Source organism: Arachis stenosperma, chromosome 10 (genome assembly GCF_014773155.1).
Source record: "Arachis stenosperma cultivar V10309 chromosome 10, arast.V10309.gnm1.PFL2, whole genome shotgun sequence".
NCBI lineage: Eukaryota > Viridiplantae > Streptophyta > Magnoliopsida > Fabales > Fabaceae > Arachis > Arachis stenosperma.
In genome coordinates this window covers 91,015,532-91,033,363 of record NC_080386.1, presented here as the reverse complement: position 1 = coordinate 91,033,363, position 17,832 = coordinate 91,015,532, and the positions used below count along the sequence as shown (strand labels likewise).

Below are 17,832 nucleotides of genomic sequence, written 5' to 3'. Positions count from 1 at the left end.
TCCGAGGTCCCAAACCTTGCTTTTGTACCCATCTTCAAGTTGATTATCATGATTCCATCTGGGTGGTTCAGTTTTAGAATTCTCACTGAAGTGTCCAAACAACTTCCTAGACCCATTCAGTTGAGCCTTACACCAACCTTTGCATTTAAACTTTGAGCACACAACCATGTTGAACCTTGCTTGACAATTCTTATCACTGGCCATCTTCCTCTTACTCTTAATGCCGCAAAGAGCTCTAAGTTGACCATCCGTCTCCAGTAGCCTATATTCAAGTGGGATTAGAAAGCTATGGGATATGAATTTTACCCACTTGAATGTTGTAAAGGATGATGGCAACTTAGGGGGAGGGGTTTCCAACACCTTTTGCAAGGTAATTTCAAGCTCCACTCCCTTGTGCTCTTCTTTGACATCTTCTACCTCTTGATCAACCTCTACAAAATCTTCAACCATGATATGCCTTGGAGGTTGTACGCTCTTCTCAACATCAACATCAAACACTTCTTCCTTAAGTCTGCAACCACTTCTTAAGTCTACAATGGAGGTACAACATCTCTTAAGTCTACAATGGACTTTCCAATGGAGGTACAACATCTCTTAAGTCTGCAACCACTTCTTCCTTTTTAATAATTGCTGCTTTGTCCAGTTGTTTAAGTATAAAATCGTACTCATCCTTGATGTTTTTCTTTTTATGACAACTACTTTCAACTATTCTTTCATCTTCAAGGGTCTCTCCTACCCTTACCCGTAGGGCCATTTTGACGTCAGGATTTTTGCCAGTAAAGAATTTCATAAAAACAGTCGCGTTGTAGATATAATCTCTAAACCGACAGAAATCCCTTCGTACAAACATTTTGGTTGTCACAAGTAACAAACCCCTAAATAAATTGTTAACTGAGTATTTAAACCTCGGGTCGTCTTCTCAAGGAATTGCAGGTGATGTGTGGAAAACGATATAACACAAAACTCACCGGCAAGTGTACCGGGTCGCATCAAGTAATAAAACTCACGGGAGTGAGGTCGATCCCACAGGGATTGAAGGATTGAGCAATTTTAGTTTAGTGGTTGATTTAGTCAAGCGAATCAAGTATTGGTTGAGTGATTTTGTATCCAACAGTAAGTAAATGACAGAAAATGTAAAGGGGGAGGGGTGAATTGTAGAAATTAAAGAGAACTGAAAGTAAAAGAGCTGAATCTTAAAGAACAAGAAATTAAATGACTGAAACTTAAAGTGCAAGAAATTTAAATTGCAGTAACTTAAAGAGTAAGAAATATAAATTTCTTGAATGGACAAAGGATTTGAGGACTGGGATTTCAGGATTCAAGCAAGGGAAATTAAATTGCAACAATTATCAAAGCAAGAGATGATTTGAATTCTGTTAGATCTCAAACAGAAAGGGAAATTAAATTGCAGCAGGGGTTCACAGAAGAACCAAAAGGAAAATGGGATCTCAGGACTCCAGAGACTAGATAGCAAAGTCTAGATCTCAATTGCCTTCCCAGATCCAAATTCACAAAGCAATTAACAAGAAATAAAAGAAGAAGCAACAAAGGAATTGAGATTCAACTCAATTATGCAGTAGAGAAATCACAGAGATCTTAAATGGAGATTGAGACAGAAATTCCTCAATTCTTCATGCCCAAGACTCAAACAAGAAAAGTAAAAAATGCTCAAGCAAGAACAAGAAAGAAGAGAGATCAATTTTCCTTCCTAATTCTCTCAAAACTTAGTTCAAAGCTCTCAGAGAAGATGAAGTTTCAAAATGTCAAAATTCAAAAATCAAAAGAAGGATCCTAATTACATCAAACTATCTCCTATTTATACACTTTCTATTCTTGGATTTTGGAATTTGGATAGGCTTTTGATTTGGTGAAGAAATGAATTAAATTGGATTTTTAATCCAATTTTCAGCCCATGAGAAAGTAGCTTCCAGGAGGCTGCCCTGCCCTTGTGGAGGGCAGAACAGGAAATGGTGCATGCGGCTTCATTGCATGCGCTTGGTGCGTGTGATGCGTCAGGATGCTGTCCTGCCCTTGTAGAGGGCAGGGTAGAGTTGCCATGGTGCGCCAAGTGCTGCCCGTGCGCGCTTGTTGCTGGCCGAAACTCCCTTGGTGCGCGTCAATTGTGCATGCTGGCCACGCCAATTTTTGTGCCATGCACCAAGAAATGCTGCCCCGCCCTTGCGGATGGCAGGGCAATGTTGCCAAAAGGTGAGGTTCCAAGTTCGAAACTTGGTGGAGGCACACGCTGCTTCTTTTTCCTTGGTTTTCTTAGCACCAAAGTAATGCCTAGTTCCTTGCTTCCTGATGAGCGGATAATTTGTACGCTTTTTGGCATTGTTTTTAGTATGTTTTTGGTAGTTTTAGTTGAGTTCTTAGTATATTTTTATTAGTTTTTAGTTAAAATTCACTTTTCTGGACTTTACTATGAGTTTGTGTGTTTTTCTGTGATTTCAGGTATTTTCTGGCTGAAATTGAGGGACCTGAGCAAAAATCTGATTCAGAGACGAAAAAGGACTGCAGATGCTGTTGGATTCTGACCTCCCTGCACTCGAAGTGGATTTTCTGGAGCTACAAAAGCCCAATTGGCGCGCTCTTAACGGCGTTGGAAAGTAGACATCCTGGGCTTTCCAGCAATATATGATAGTCCATACTTTGCCCAAGATTTGATGGCCCAAACCGGCGTTCAAAGTCACCCTCAGGAATTCCAGCGTTAAACGCCGGAACTGGCACCAAAATGGGAGTTAAACGCCCAAACTGGCATAAAAGCTGGCGTTTAACTCCAAGAAGAGTCTCTACACGAAAATGCTTCATTGCTCAGCCCAAGCACACACCAAGTGGGCCCGGAAGTGGATTTTTATGTCATTTACTCATCTTTGTACACCTTAGGCTACTAGTTTTCTATAAGTAGGACCTTTTACTATTGTATTAGACATCTTGGTAGCTATCTTTGAGTTTCATGCGATCTTAGATCATTTGGGAGGCTGGCCATTCGGCCATGCCTAGACCTTGTTCTTATGTATTTCAACGGTGGAGTTTCTACACACCATAGATTAAGGTGTGGAGCTCTGCTGTACCTCGAGTATTAATGCAATTACTATTGTTCTTCTATTCAATTCCGCTTGTTCTTTGTCCAAGATATCACTTGTTCTTCAACTTGATGAATGTGATGATCCGTGACACTCATCATCATTCTCACTTATGAACAAAGTGACTGACAACCACTCTGTTCTACAAGCAACAAGGCTCTAGTGTTATCTCTTGGATTCCTGATACACGATGCATGGTTGATCGCCTGACAACCGAGTGCTCGCCTGACAAACGAGCCAGCCATTCCGTGAGATCAGAGTCTTCGTGGTATAGGCGAGAACTGATGGCGGCATTCAAGAGAATCCGGAAGGTCTAACCTTGTCTGTGGTATTCTGAGTAGGATTCAATGATTGAATGACTGTGACGTGCTTCAAACTCCTAGCAGGCGGGGCGTTAGTGACAGACGCAAAAGAATCACTGGATTCTATTCCGGCCTGACCGAGAACCGATAGCTGATTAGCCATATGCTGTGACAGAGCATAGGAACATTTTCACTGAGAGGATGGGAGGTAGCCACTGACAACGGTGAAACCCTTGCATAAGCTTGCCATGGAAAGGAGTAAGAAGGATTGGATGAAGACAGTAGGAAAGCAGAGAGACGGAAGGGAAAGCATCTTCATACGCTTATCTGAAGCTCTCACCAATGATATACATAAGTATCTCTATCTTTATCTTTATGTTTTATTCATCATCTATACCCATTTGAGTCTGCCTGACTAAGATTTACAAGGTGACCATAGCTTGCTTCATACCAACAATCTCCGTGGGATCGACCCTTACTCGCGTAAGGTTTATTACTTGGACGACCCAGTGCACTTGCTGGTTAGTTGTGCGAAGTTGTGTTTATGCCATGGTATTGAGCACCAAGTCTTTGGAGCCATTACTAGGGATTATTTGAGTTGTAGTGATCACAATTTCGTGCACCACTTCCTCATGGTGCCGTGTTCGATTCTGGGAGATTGAAAGCAAGCCAATTTTTGCTTGTTTTCCTTGTGCTTGAGCGCTACTCCTTTCCTTTTTGTTCTTGAGTTCGAAACCCATAGGAAACACTAGGAAGCAATTTCTTTTGAATTATTCTTGGATGAAGCCCGATATTGCTTTTGGGGAGGGCAGGGCTGAGTTTTTGCTTCCTTTGGCCCTTGGCATCAAATTGTGCTCCGCCCTTATTGTGGGCAGGGCAGTGATGCTTTTCAAGGCTTGGTTCATTATGCTGCTCTCCTGGAAGGCAGTGTGCTCTTGTGGAGGGCAGTGTTTGCTTCCTCCTTCTATGTTGCACCAAACTTCTCATCTCTTGGCCACACTTCTTAAGCCACATTTTTCTTCTTTTCTTCCTTTCTTCACCTACAAGAAACCAAAACAACCAATCAAAGTATCTCTAAACTCATAAGGTTTATAATTCATTAAAAATCAATTAATTTTAGCTCAAACCTCATAATTTAGCATCAATTTAATGGTGGTTGTTTGATTTAAAGAAGTTATGCATTTTCATTCCAAATTACTTACTTAGGATGCAGGAAAGTGCATAAAGACTAGTAAAACAAGTGAAATTAGCTTGAAAAATGGGTATATGATGACCTGTCATCACAACACCAAACTTAATTCTTGCTTGTCCCCAAGCAAGCATCAAAACTAAGAGAAAATGAAATGAACAAGAAGAGCAAACATATCCTTATTAGGCATATAGCAGAACTTGATTCATGGAGTTTTTATGCAGACAATGATAACTCAGTTATTGTTACTGTTACATAATATACATTTTTCCTCAAAGGTTTACTAAGCTAGCTGTTATAAGGTTTACTCTTTACTTGCTCCCTTGTTAACTTTTCTTTTCTCATTCTGCTTAACAAGCTTATTATTCTTTGAAGGCTTGGTGTCTAACGTTGCAGTAGTAGCCTTTGGCTTTATTTTTACTCAACATCTTTCCACCACAGACACATGGCTCACTATTTCTTCCTAGGATCATTGATGCCCAGCATCTCTTTGGATAACTAAATGTTCTGTATCTAGGTTGCTCTTTATTGTGGACTTTCAATTGGCCATCCCAAATCAGTTGATCTAAGTGACCGGGTTTTGAAATACCCCTCAGAATTTACTTATCCAAGCATATCCTAGTACAAGAACACCACAGGCATGTGTCCTAGGGTCCAAGCTATTGGTGTCCAGCCTTTATTCTTTGTATTTCTTGCCACATTGGCTTTTTCTACTTCCTTTTCTTTCTGTTTTATTTTTGCTCTAAAGGGATTTTTCTTCACTGATAGGAACCTTTATAACAGCAATCTAGCTCACACTTCAATAAAAATGACATTATGCAGCAATTATTTCATGAGTTATGCATTTAATCAAACACATACACCACCATTAACTTCCATTCTAACTTATGCAACATTGGATATTTACTTTCCAATTCAAATAATTCTCTTTTATTCAAGCATATGGGAAACAAAACAAAATTCAGCTAGGTGATGGATGACAAGCATTATGCAGATTAGCATACTTAATCAAACAACTTCACTTGCAACTAGATAAACACTTTAGCAGGATATATAATGGTTCCCATGTTCAAAACAATTCACAGCAGCAAGGATTAAGTTTAGATACAACCTTTGAAGTTGCAACCCTTTGATTCTTCCTTCTGTTGTGTTTTCTTTGAGTTAAGATGCACAATATCTTCAATTGTTGACTCATGTCCTGCATAATTCTCAAAGTTGCTTGCTTCTCAAGCCCTTAATTGCATGGTTAGTATGCATAAATTGAGTGTGGCTCTTGGATTTATTTTGGTGTTGGAGACACCAAACTTAATTGCTTGCCACTGCCTCTGATGCAACAAGTTAACCATATGTGAAACCTTGTGTCCTTGCTAAAGGTTATGGAATTAAAGCTAGAATGCAGTTAAATAGTTGGATAATTTGTTTGATTGATTGGAGTAGCATTATGCAAGAGGTGAGAATGTGCTTTTAGATGAGATTTTTTTGGTGGAACACCAAACTTAGAATCTTTCATTCTCCCTTAAATTGTTTTGGTGTGCAACACCAAACTTAGCTCCTTGCAATGCATACCAATTATTCAACATTTTTATTGAAAAAGCTATGAAAAGAAACTACCTCAGGTTGGGTTGCCTCCCAACAAGCGCTTCTTTATTGTCACTAGCTTGACATCTTCTATTTTTACTTCAAGAAGGATTTAGGTTCTGAACCTCTTTTTCCTTGTCCAATTGTCCTCCTAGGTATAGCTTTGCTCTGTGACCATTTGCTATGAATCGACTCTTTGTTGCTTCGTCTAGCAATTCAATACTCCCATAAGGAAAGACCTTAGTTACCAAATATGGACCAGTCCACTTAGATTTAAGCTTGCCAGGGAATATCTTGAGTCTTGAGTTGTACAATAGTACTTGTTGCCCAGGTTTGAATTCTTTCTTCAAGATCTTCCTGTCATGCCACCTCTTGGCTTTTTCTTTGTATATCTTGGTATTTTCATAGGCTTCTAGCCTAAATTCATCCAGCTCATTTAGCTGCAACAACCTTTTCTCCCCTGCTGTTTTAGAGTCAAGGTTTAGGAGTTTAGTAGCCCAAAAAGCTTTGTGTTCAAGCTCTACAGGGAGGTGACAAGATTTGCCATATAATAGCTGAAAGGGGGACTTCCCAATGGGAATTTTGAAAGTTGTCCTGTACGCCCAGAGTGCATCTTCCAACTTCCTAGCCCAATCCTTTCTTGTGCTTCCTACTGTTTTCTCTAGGATTTTCTTCAATTCTCTGTTTGCTAACTCAGCCTGCCCATTAGTCTGAGGGTGATATGGTGTGGCTACTTTATGAATAACTCCATATTTATGAAGAAGTTTCTCCATTTGTTTGTTACAAAAATGACCACCACCATCACTAATAAGACCCTTGGGTACCCCATATCTAGTGAAAATGTGCTTCTTGAGGAATTGAAGGACAATTTGTGCATCACAGGTAGTTGTGGCTATGGCTTCCACCCACTTTGAAACATACTCCACTGCTACCAAGATATATCTGAAAGAATAGGAAGGGGGAAAGGGTCCCATGAAATCAATGCCCCATAGATCAAATAATTCTAATTCCAAAATGAAATTCTTCGGCATCTCATTCCTTCTTGTCAATCCTCCTGCTCTCTGGCATTCATTACATTGGTGGACAAACTCTCTGGCATCTTTGAAGATAGTTGGCCAATAGAAACCACTTTGCAATATCTTTGCAGCTGTTCTTTCTGGACCAAAATGTCCACCATAAGCTGAGCCATGGCAATGCCACAATATATCTTTTATTTCACTCTCAGGGACACATCTCCTAATTACTCCATCAGAACATCTCTTGAACAGAAAAAGTTCATCCTACAAGAACTTCCTTGCTTCATTGATTAGCTTCTTCACTTGTTGCTTAGTGAATTCTTGAGGTATCTTCCTCCCCACTTTGTAGTTTGCTATGTCAGCAAACCACGGTGTTTGTTGAACCTGCAATAGGTGTTCATCTGGGAAGCTTTCATTCACAGGTTGTGAGGCTTCTTGAATTGTTTCTTGTGGAAGCCTTGACAAATGATCAGCAACTCGGTTTTCAGTGCCTTTCCTGTCCCTTACCTCAATGTCAAACTCCTGTAGGAGTAGTATCCACCTAATAAGTCTTGGTTTAGCATCCTGCTTTGACATCAAATACTTGAGGGCAGCATGGTCAGTATAAACTACAATTTTAGATCCTATCAAGTATGATCTAAACTTATCAAATGCATAAACTACAACTAACAATTCCTTCTCTGTTGTGGTATAATTTTTTTGAGCCTCATTCAACACCTTACTTGCATAATATATGACATGATGCAAGTTTCCCTTCTTTTGTCCAAGTACAGCACCAATTGCAATATCACTTGCATCACACATGAGTTCAAAGGGTAGTTCCCAGTCCGGGGGTGTGATAATTGGTGCTGTTGTGAGTTTGTGTTTTAAAGTTTCAAAGGCGTGCTGGCAGTTTTCATCAAAAACAAAAGGATTATCAATCATTAACAGATTACTCAAAGGTTTGGCTATTTTAGAGAAATCCTTGATAAACCTTCTATAAAATCCTGCATGCCCCAGGAAACTTCTAACAGATTTCACATTAGTTGGTGGAGGGAGCTTCTCTATAATCTCCACCTTTGCCTTGTCAACCTCTATCCTTTTTCTTGAAACTTTATGACCAAGAACAATCCCCTCAGGAACCATGAAATGGCACTTCTCCCAGTTCAAAACCAAATTAGTTTCTTGGCACCGTTTCAAGACAAGAGTTAGATGTTTCAGGCAAGTATTGAAATTGTCACCAAAAACAAAAAAGTCGTCCATGAAAACCTCTAAAAACTTTTCGACCATATCTGAAAAAATGGAGAGCATACAGTTTGAAAAGAGACTGGGGCATTGCATAGCCCAAATGGCATTCTTCTATAAGCAAAAACTCCAAATGGACATGTTAATGAAGTATTTTCTTGGTCCTTTGGATCTACCACTATCTGATTATACCCAGAATAGCCATCCAGGAAGCAATAGTAAGCATGGCCGGCCAATCTTTCAAGCATCTAGTCAATGAAAGGAAGTGGGAAATGATCTTTGCATGTGGCATCATTCAGCCTCCTATAGTCAATACACATCCTCCATCCTGTCACAGTTCTTGTGGGAATGAGTTCATTTTTCTCATTAACAATGACTGTCATTCCACCCTTCTTTGGTACCACTTGGACTGGGCTTATCCATGAGCTATCAGAGATAGGATATATTATCCCTGCATTCCACAATTTTATTACTTCCTTCTGGATAACTTCCTTCATTGCAGGATTTAACCTTCTCTGAGGTTGAACCACTGCTTTGGAATTATCCTCCAAGAGGATTTTATGCATACATACTGCAGGGCTAATGCCTTTCAAATCATCAATGGTCCATCCTAAAGCATCCTTGTGAGCTCTGAGTACATCAAGAAGCTCTCCTTCTTCTTTCTTTGTCAAGGATGAATTGATGATCACTGGAAAACTCTCTGATGTACCAAGGAATGCATATTTGAGATGGGTGGGTAATGGCTTCAGTTCTTGTTTTTGCACTGCTTCCTTCTTGCTTGGTTTCACCTCCTTGTCAATAGAGATCTCAGCTGCGTGTTCTTCTACTGTCTTTTGATTAATTTCTTCTTCTTGCTCATGCTGATTAGTGTCTAACATTTCTTCCACCAGACTCTCTATCATATCCACCCTCAGATAATCTTCTTGCTCAGGAGGGTGTTGCATTGACTTGAAAACATTTATGATCATTTGCTCATTATGTACTCTGAAGATCATTTCTCCTTTTTCCACATCTATAATGGCTCTTGCAGTTACTAGAAATGGTTTTCCCAAGATGATTGAATTGTTTCCTTCCTCGTCGGTGTCCAAGATCACAAAATCCGCAGGGAAGATAAACTCCCCAACCTTCACTAACAGATTTTCCACAATTCTATTAGGTGTCTTGATTGATCTGTCGGCCATGACTAGTGACATCCTAGTGGGTTTGAGTTCTTCTATAGCAAGCTTCCTCATCATGGACAGGGGCATTAAGTTGATACTAGCTTCAAGATCACAGAGAGCTTTGTCCAAGGTTAGTTTGCCTATGGTGCATGATACTACAAAACCCCCTGGATCTTTAAGCTCTGGTGGAATTCCTTTTTGGAGCACAGCGTTACATTCCTCACTGAGCATTACAGTCTCCTTCTCATTCCAGTCTCTTTTCTTGTTGATGAGCTCCTTTAAGAACTTGGCATATAGAGGCATTTGCTCCAATGCCTCAGCCAAAGGTATGTTGATTTCCAGCTTCTTGAAAGTCTCAAGGAATTTGTGGAAATGTTGATCCTTTGCTTTTTTTTGGAATCTCTGTGGATAGGGTAGTGAAGGTGTAAGACTCTTTTCCACTTGCTGCTGTTTTGGATTTGGTTCTTCCATGATCTGCTTTCCCTTCTTTAAATTCTGTGGTTGGTTGTTCTCTTCTGTGAGCTTTTCTGGGACATTCTTGCTTGTTATGTCCTTGTTGTTAGCTCCATCTTTCTCTGTTGGCTCTTTGTCATTCTCCATAAGTTTCTTGGTTGCTCCTTGGTTGCCATCCACCAATGTCTTTCCACTTCTTAATTGCACGGCTTTGCATTCTTCTTTTGGATTAGGAATGGTATCACTTGGTAGTGAGCTTGAAGGTCTCTCTATAGAAATCTGCTTGGAGATTTGTCCAATCTGCCGTTCTAGGCTCTTCATGGAAGCTTCTTGGTTCTTTGTTGTCAATTCTTGGTTCTTCATCATCTTCTCCATGAGCAGCTCTAAATTAGTAATTCTCTGAGAGTCTTGTGAGATTGGTTGGTTTTGGGGTGTTGATGGATGATGGTAAGTGTTTTGGTTAGTTGGTTGGTTATTGGGTGGATAATGGTTAGAGTTGGGGTAATTATTTTGGGGTTTTCTGTAAAAGTTTTGGTTAGTTGGCTGCTGGTTGTGATTTTGGTTGTTTCTTGGAATGTTTTGAGCTGAGTTTCTTTGCCATGGTTGTTGGTTTTGGTTGTGGTTGTCTCCCCACCTAAGGTTTGGGTGGTTCTTCCAAGATGGATTGTAGGTGTCACCATACACTTCATTTGATCCAGAATTTTGGTTGTTCATATAGTGCACTTGCTCTTGTTGCTGTTCTTCTTGGTTCTCTTCATTCTGCCCCCAAGGAGTTGACGGTTGGTGATGAGCGGATAATTTGTACGCTTTTTGGCATTGTTTTTAGTATGTTTTTAGTATATTTGGTTGAGTTTTTAGTATATTTTTATTAGTTTTTAGTTAAAATTCACTTTTCTGGACTTTACTATGAGTTTGTGTGTTTTTCTATGATTTCAGGTATTTTCTGGCTGAAATTGAGGGACCTGAGCAAAAATCTGATTCAGAGACTGAAAAGGACTGCAGATGCTGTTGGATTCTGACCTCCCTGCACTCGAAGTGGATTTTCTGGAGCTACAGAAGCCCAATTGGCGCGCTCTCAACGGCGTTAGAAAGTAGACATCCTGGGCTTTCCAGCAATATATGATAGTCCATACTTTGCCCAAGATTTGATGGCCCAAACCGGCGTTCAAAGTCACCTTCACATTTCCCAGCGTTAAACGCCGGAACTGGCACCAAAATGGGAGTTAAACGCCAAAACTGGCACAAAAGCTGGCGTTTAACTCCAAGAAGAGTCTCTACATGAAAAATGCTTCATTTCTCAGCCCAAGCACACACCAAGTGGGCCCTGATGAGCGGATAATTTGTACACTTTTTGGCATTGTTTTTAGTATGTTTTTAGTAGTTTTAGTTTAGTTCTTAGTATATTTTTATTAGTTTTTAGTTAAAATTCACTTTTCTGGACTTTACTATGAGTTTGTGTGTTTTTCTGTGATTTCAGGTATTTTCTGGCTGAAATTGAGGGACCTGAGCAAAAATTTGATTCAGAGACTGAAAAGGACTGCAGATGCTGTTGGATTCTGACCTCCCTGCACTCGAAGTGGATTTTCTGGAGCTACAGAAGCCCAATTGGCGCGCTCTCAATGGCGTTGGAAAGTAGACATCCTGGGCTTTCCAGCAATATATGATAGTCCATACTTTGCCCAAGATTTGATGGCCCAAACCGGCGTTCAAAGTCACCTCAAGAAATTCCAGCGTTAAACGCCGGAACTGGCACCTAATTGGGAGTTAAACGCCCAAACTGGCATAAAAGCTGGCGTTTAACTCCAAGAGAAGTCTCTACACGAAAATTCTTCATTGCTCAGCCCAAGCACACACCAAGTGGGCCCGGAAGTGGATTTTTATGTCATTTACTCATCTTTGTACACCCTAGGCTACTAGTTTTCTATATATAAGACCTTTTACTATTGTATGGGGAGTCTTTGGATCATGTTTTGATGATTGAACTCACTTTGGGAGGCTGGCCATTCGGCCATGCCTAGACCTTGTTCTTATGTATTTTCAACGGTGGAGTTTCTACACACCATAGATTAAGGTGTGGAGCTCTGCTGTACCTCGAGTATTAATGCAATTACTGTTGTTCTTCTATTCAATTCCGCTTGTTCTTTGTCCAAGATATCACTTGTTCTTCAACTTGATGAAGGTGATGATTGACACTCATCATCATTCTCACTCATGAACAAGGTGACTGACAACCATTCTTGTTCTACAAGCATACGAGGCTTAGTGAATATCTCTTGGATTCTTTAACCGGAATCTTCGTGGTATAGGCAAGAACTGATGGCGGCATTCAAGAGAATCCGGAAGGTCTAACCTTGTCTGTGGTATTCTGAGTAGGATTCAATGATTGAATGACTGTGACGTGCTTCAAACTTGTAACCTGCTGGGCGTTAGTGACAGACGCAAAAGAGGGATTCTATTCCAGTAGGGGAGGGAACCAACCGGTGATTAGCCGTACTGTGACAGAGTGCGTGAGCATTAGTTTTCACTGAGAGGATGGGAGGTAGCCATTGACAACGGTGAAACCCTACACAAGCTTGCCATGGAAAGGAGTAAGAAGGATTGGATGAAGACATTAGGAAAGCAGAGAGACGGAAGGGAAGGCATCTTCATACGCTTGTCTGAAGCTCTCACCAATGATATACATAAGTATCTCTATCTTTATCTTATTACTTTATTCATCATCTATACCCATTTGAGTCTGCCTGACTGAGATTTACAAGATGACCATAGCTTGTTTCATACCACCAATCTCCGTGGGATCGACCCTTACTCGCGTAAGGTTTATTACTTGGACGACCCAGTGCACTTGCTGGTTAGTTGTGCGAAGTTGTGTTTATGCCATGGTATTGAGCACCAAGTCTTTGGAGCCATTACCGGGGATTGTTCTGTGTAAAAGTTGTGATCACAATTTCGTGCACCAAGTTTTTGGCGCCGTTGCCGGGGAATTAAATGTCCTAACTGCGGTTTCGCATTTGTTCCCTGCAATAACAGTGCCATGTTTTGATCCTGATCCGGCAACGTGCACCAAGTTTTTGGCGCCGTTGCCGGGGATTGTTCTTGTGTATGGACAACTGACGGTTCATCTTGTTGCTTAGATTAGGCATTTATTTTTTTCGAAATTCTTGAAGATGAATTCTAGAGTTTCATGATGATTTGCTGAAATCTGGCTGGCTGTAAAGCCATGTCTAATTTCATTGGACCGAGGTTTCAACTTATCATCACAAGAGCTTGTTGATCTTGCTTTTGGAGCAGTGATCTGCTAAGGCTTGGCTGGCCTTTGGCCATGTCTAGTGTTTTGGACCGAAGCTTTCTTTGAAAGCTTGGCTGGCTGTGAAGCCATGTCTAATTCCTGGACCGGAGTCTTAGACTAGCATTGCACTGATTCCTGGAATTCTCATTAAGAATTTTGATGTTTTCACTTAATTTTCGAAAAACACAAAAAAATTAGAAAATCATAAAAACCAAAAATATTTCTTGCTTGAGTCTAGTGTCTCATTTTAAAGTTTGGTGTCAATTGCATGCATTCATTCATGTGTCTTAAGGATCTTCAAGTAATTCTTGATGATTTCTTACTCTGATCTTTGGATTCTCTTGACTTGAGTGTTTAGGTGTCTCATATAGTGTCAGTAGTATACAAACTGCTAAGTTTGGTGTCTTGCATGCATTGTTATTTGATTCTTGTTGCATTTTGATTATTAAAAATCCAAAAATATTTTTTATTTGTGTCTTTTCAAGTCAATAATACAGAGAATTGAAGATTCAGAACATACTGTAGAGGAATTATACAGAAAAAGCTGGGCATTCAAAAATGCCCAGTGAAGAAGGCAGACTGGCGTTTAAACGCCAGCCAGGGTACCTGGTTGGGCGTTTAACGCCCAAAAAGGGTGCATTTTGGGCGTTAAACGCCAGAATGGATACCATTCTGGGCGTTTAACGCCAGGATGGTGCTAGGGGAAAGATTTTGTTTTCAAATCAATTTTTTTCAAAGTTTTTCAAAATCAAATCTTTTTCAAATCATATCTTTTCAATCAAATGTTTTCAAAATCAATTTCTTTCCTTTTTCAAAGATACTTACTAACAATTAATGATTTGATTGAACATCTCATATTTGTTGTCTTTTCTGTTGAGAAAGGTTTAATGTTTGAATCATATCTTTTCTTGTTAGGCAAGTCATTAATTTTTAAAATCAAATCTTTTTAAAATTGTTTTCAAATCATATCTTCTCAATCACATCTTTTTAAAACCAATCATATCTTCTCAATCACATCTTTTTCAAAATAGTTTTCAATCAAATCTCTTTTAATTTCTAATTTCAAAATCTTTTTCAAAAATCACTTTACCTCTTTCCCACTTTTGTTTTCGAAAATCAATTAGTGTTTTTCAAAAATGTTTTTCAAAATATTTTAATTAATTTTCAAAAAAAATTACTCCCTCCTTCTCACATCCTTCTATTTATGGAGTACCACTCCTTCTTAATGCACAATTCGAACCTTATCTAAGTAAAGTTCGGATTCTTCTTCTCCTTCTTCTTTCTATTTCTCTTTTCCTCTGACATCTCAAGGAATCTCTATACTGTGACATAGAGGACTCCACATTTTCTTGTTCTCTTCTCTTTCATATGAGCAGGAGCAGAGACAAAGGCATTCTAGTTGAAGCTGGCCCTGAACCCGAAAGGACCTTGAAGAGAAAACTAAGAGAGGCCAAAGCACAACTCTCTTTAGAGGACCTGACCGAATTCTTCAAAGAAGAAGAAGACATGGCAGCCGAAAACAACAATAATGCAAACAATGCAAGGAAGGTGCTGGGTGACTTTACTGCACCTACTCCTGATTTTTATGGGAGAAGCATCTCTATCCCTGCCATTGGAGCAAACAACTTTGAGCTTAAACCTCAATTAGTTTCTCTAATGCAACAGAATTGCAAGTTCCATGGACTTCCAATGGAAGATCCTCATCAGTTTTTAGCTGAATTCTTGCAAATCTGTGACACAGTCAAGACTAATGGGGTTGACCCTGAGGTCTACAGACTGATGCTATTCCCTTTTGCTGTAAGAGACAAAGCTAGAATATGGTTAGACTCTCAACCTAAAGAAAGCCTGGACTCTTGGGAAAAGCTAGTCAATGCCTTCTTGGCAAAGTTCTTTCCACCACAAAGATGGAGTAAGCTTAGAGTGGAAGTCCAAACCTTCAGACAGAAGGATGGAGAATCCCTCTATGAAGCTTGGGAAAGATACAAACAGTTGATCAGAAGATGTCCTTCTGACATGCTTTCTGAATGGAGCATCATAGGTATTTTCTATGATGGTCTCTCTGAACTATCCAAGATGTCTTTGGATAGCTCTGGAGATCTCTTCATCTGAAGAAGACGCCTACAGAGGCTCAAGAGCTCATTGAAATGGTTGCAAATAACCAATTCATGTACACTTCTGAAAGGAATCCTGTGACAATAGGACAAGTCAGAAGAAGGGAGTTCTTGAGATTGATGCTCTGAATGCCATATTGGCTCAGAACAAGATATTGACTCACAAGTCAATTTGATTTCTCAAAGTCTGTCTGGAATGCAAAATGCACCAAGCAGTACTAAGGAGGCTTCATCTGAGGAAGAAGCTTATGATCCTGAGAACCCTTCAATGGAAGAGGTGAATTACCTAGGAGAACCCTATGGAAACACCTATAATTCTTCATGGAGAAATCACCCAAATCTCTCATGGAAGAATCAAGAGAGACCTCAACAAGGTTTCAATAATAATGGTGGAAGAAACAGGTTTAACAATGGCAAACCTTTTCCATCATCTTCTCAGCAACAGACAGAGAATTCTAAGCAGAACCCCTCTGACTTAGCAACCATGGTCTCTGATCTAATCAAAACCACTCAAAGTTTCATGACTGAAACGAGGTCTTCCATTAGGAATTTGGAAGGACAAGTGGGACAGCTGAGCAAGAAAGTTACTGAACTCCCTCCAAGTACTCTTCCAAGCAACACAGAAGAAAATCCAAAAGGAGAGTGCAAAGCCATCAATATGGCCGAATTTGGAGAGGAAGGGGAGGAAGTGAACGCCACTGAGGAAGACCTCAATGGGCGTGCACTAGCCTCCAATGAGTTCCCCAATGAGGAACCATGGGAATCTGAGACTCAACATGAGACCATAGAGATTCCATTGGACTTACTTCTGCCTTTCATGAGCTCTGATGAGTATTCTTCCTCTGAAGAGGATGAGTATGTCACTGAAGAGCAAGTTGCTAAATACCTTGGAGCAATCATGAAGTTAAATGACAAGTTATTTGGAAATGAGACTTGGGAGGATGAACCTCCCTTGCTCACCAAAGATCTGGATGACTTGTCTAGGCAGAAACTACCTCAAAAGAGACAAGACCCTGGGAAGTTTTCCATACCTTGTACCATAGGCACCATGACCTTCAAGAAAGCTCTGTGTGACTTAGGGTCAAGCGTAAACCTCATGCCTCTCTCAGTAATGGAGAAGCTAAGGATCTTTGAGGTACAAGCTGCAAAAATCTCACTAGAGATGGCAGACAACTCAAGAAAACAAGCTTATGGACTTGTAGAGAATGTTTTGGTTAAGATTGAAGACCATTACATCCCTACTGATTTCATAGTCCTAGAGACTGGGAAGTGCATGGATGAAACCATCATCCTTGGAAAACCCTTCCTAGCCACAGCAAAGGCTGTGATTGATGTTGATGGAGGTGAACTGATCATTCAAGTGAATGGAGAATCCTTTGTGTTTAAGGCTCAAGGATACCCCTCTGTCACCATAGAGATGAAGCATGAAGAGCTTCTCTCAAATCAGAGTCAAGAAGAACCCCCACAGTCAAACTCTAAGTTTGGTGTTGGGAGGCCACAACCAAACTCTAAGTTTGGTGTTGAACCCCCACATTCAAACTCTAAGTTTGGTGTTGGGAGGTTCCAACATTGCTCTGAACATCTGTGAGGCTCCATGAGAGCCCTCTGTCAAGCTACTGACATTAAAGAAGCGCTTGTTGGGAGGCAACCCAATGATTATATTTTATATAGTTTCTTTTGTTATTTTATGTTTTTTGTAGGTTGATGATCATAAGAAGTCACAAAATCCATTAAAAAAGCAAAAACAAAATGAAAAACAGAAAGGGGCACCAGACTGGCGTTAAACGCCAGAAAAGGGTAAGAACCTGGCGTTAAACGCCAGGAATGGGCATCAGCCCGGCGTTTAACGCCAGAAATGCCTCAAAACGTGATTTTGAGCAACATTTGGTGCAGGGATGACTTTTCCTTGACACCACAGGATCTGTGGACCCCACAGGACCCCACCACCACTCTCTCTCTTCTTCCCCCATTCACCAATCACCTCAACACCTCTTCCCCAAAAACCCTTCCCCTATCAAATCCCATCTTTCTCTTCACCACTCACATCCATCCTTCATAAAACCCCACCAACCTCACCCTTCAAATTCAAACCACTTTCCCTCCCAAACCCACCCATAATGGCCGAACCTCATCTCCCCTCTATCCTATATAAACCCTTCTTAACCCCTTCATTTTCACACAACTAAAACACCACTTCTCCCCCTCTTTGGCCGAATACACCATGGTGCGCGAAATTGTGAACAATACTTTTTCACAACTCAAATAATCCCCGGTAATGGCTCCAAGAACTTGGTGGCTCAATACCATGGCATTACACAACTTCGCACAACTAACCAGCAAGTGCACTGGGTCGTCCAAGTAATAAACCTTACGTGAGTAAGGGTCGATCCCACGGAGATTGTTAGTATTGAAGCAAGCTATGGT

General features: G+C 40.3%; 1 non-coding gene across 1 annotated transcript; it reads right to left on the bottom strand.

Moving 5' to 3' along the window:
• Positions 1-15,208: 15,208 nt before the first annotated feature.
• On the bottom strand, positions 15,209-15,316 carry LOC130958489 (small nucleolar RNA R71). The gene has a single exon (XR_009077608.1). It is a non-coding gene; the product is annotated as a small nucleolar RNA R71 (small nucleolar RNA).
• Positions 15,317-17,832: the final 2,516 nt, after the last annotated feature.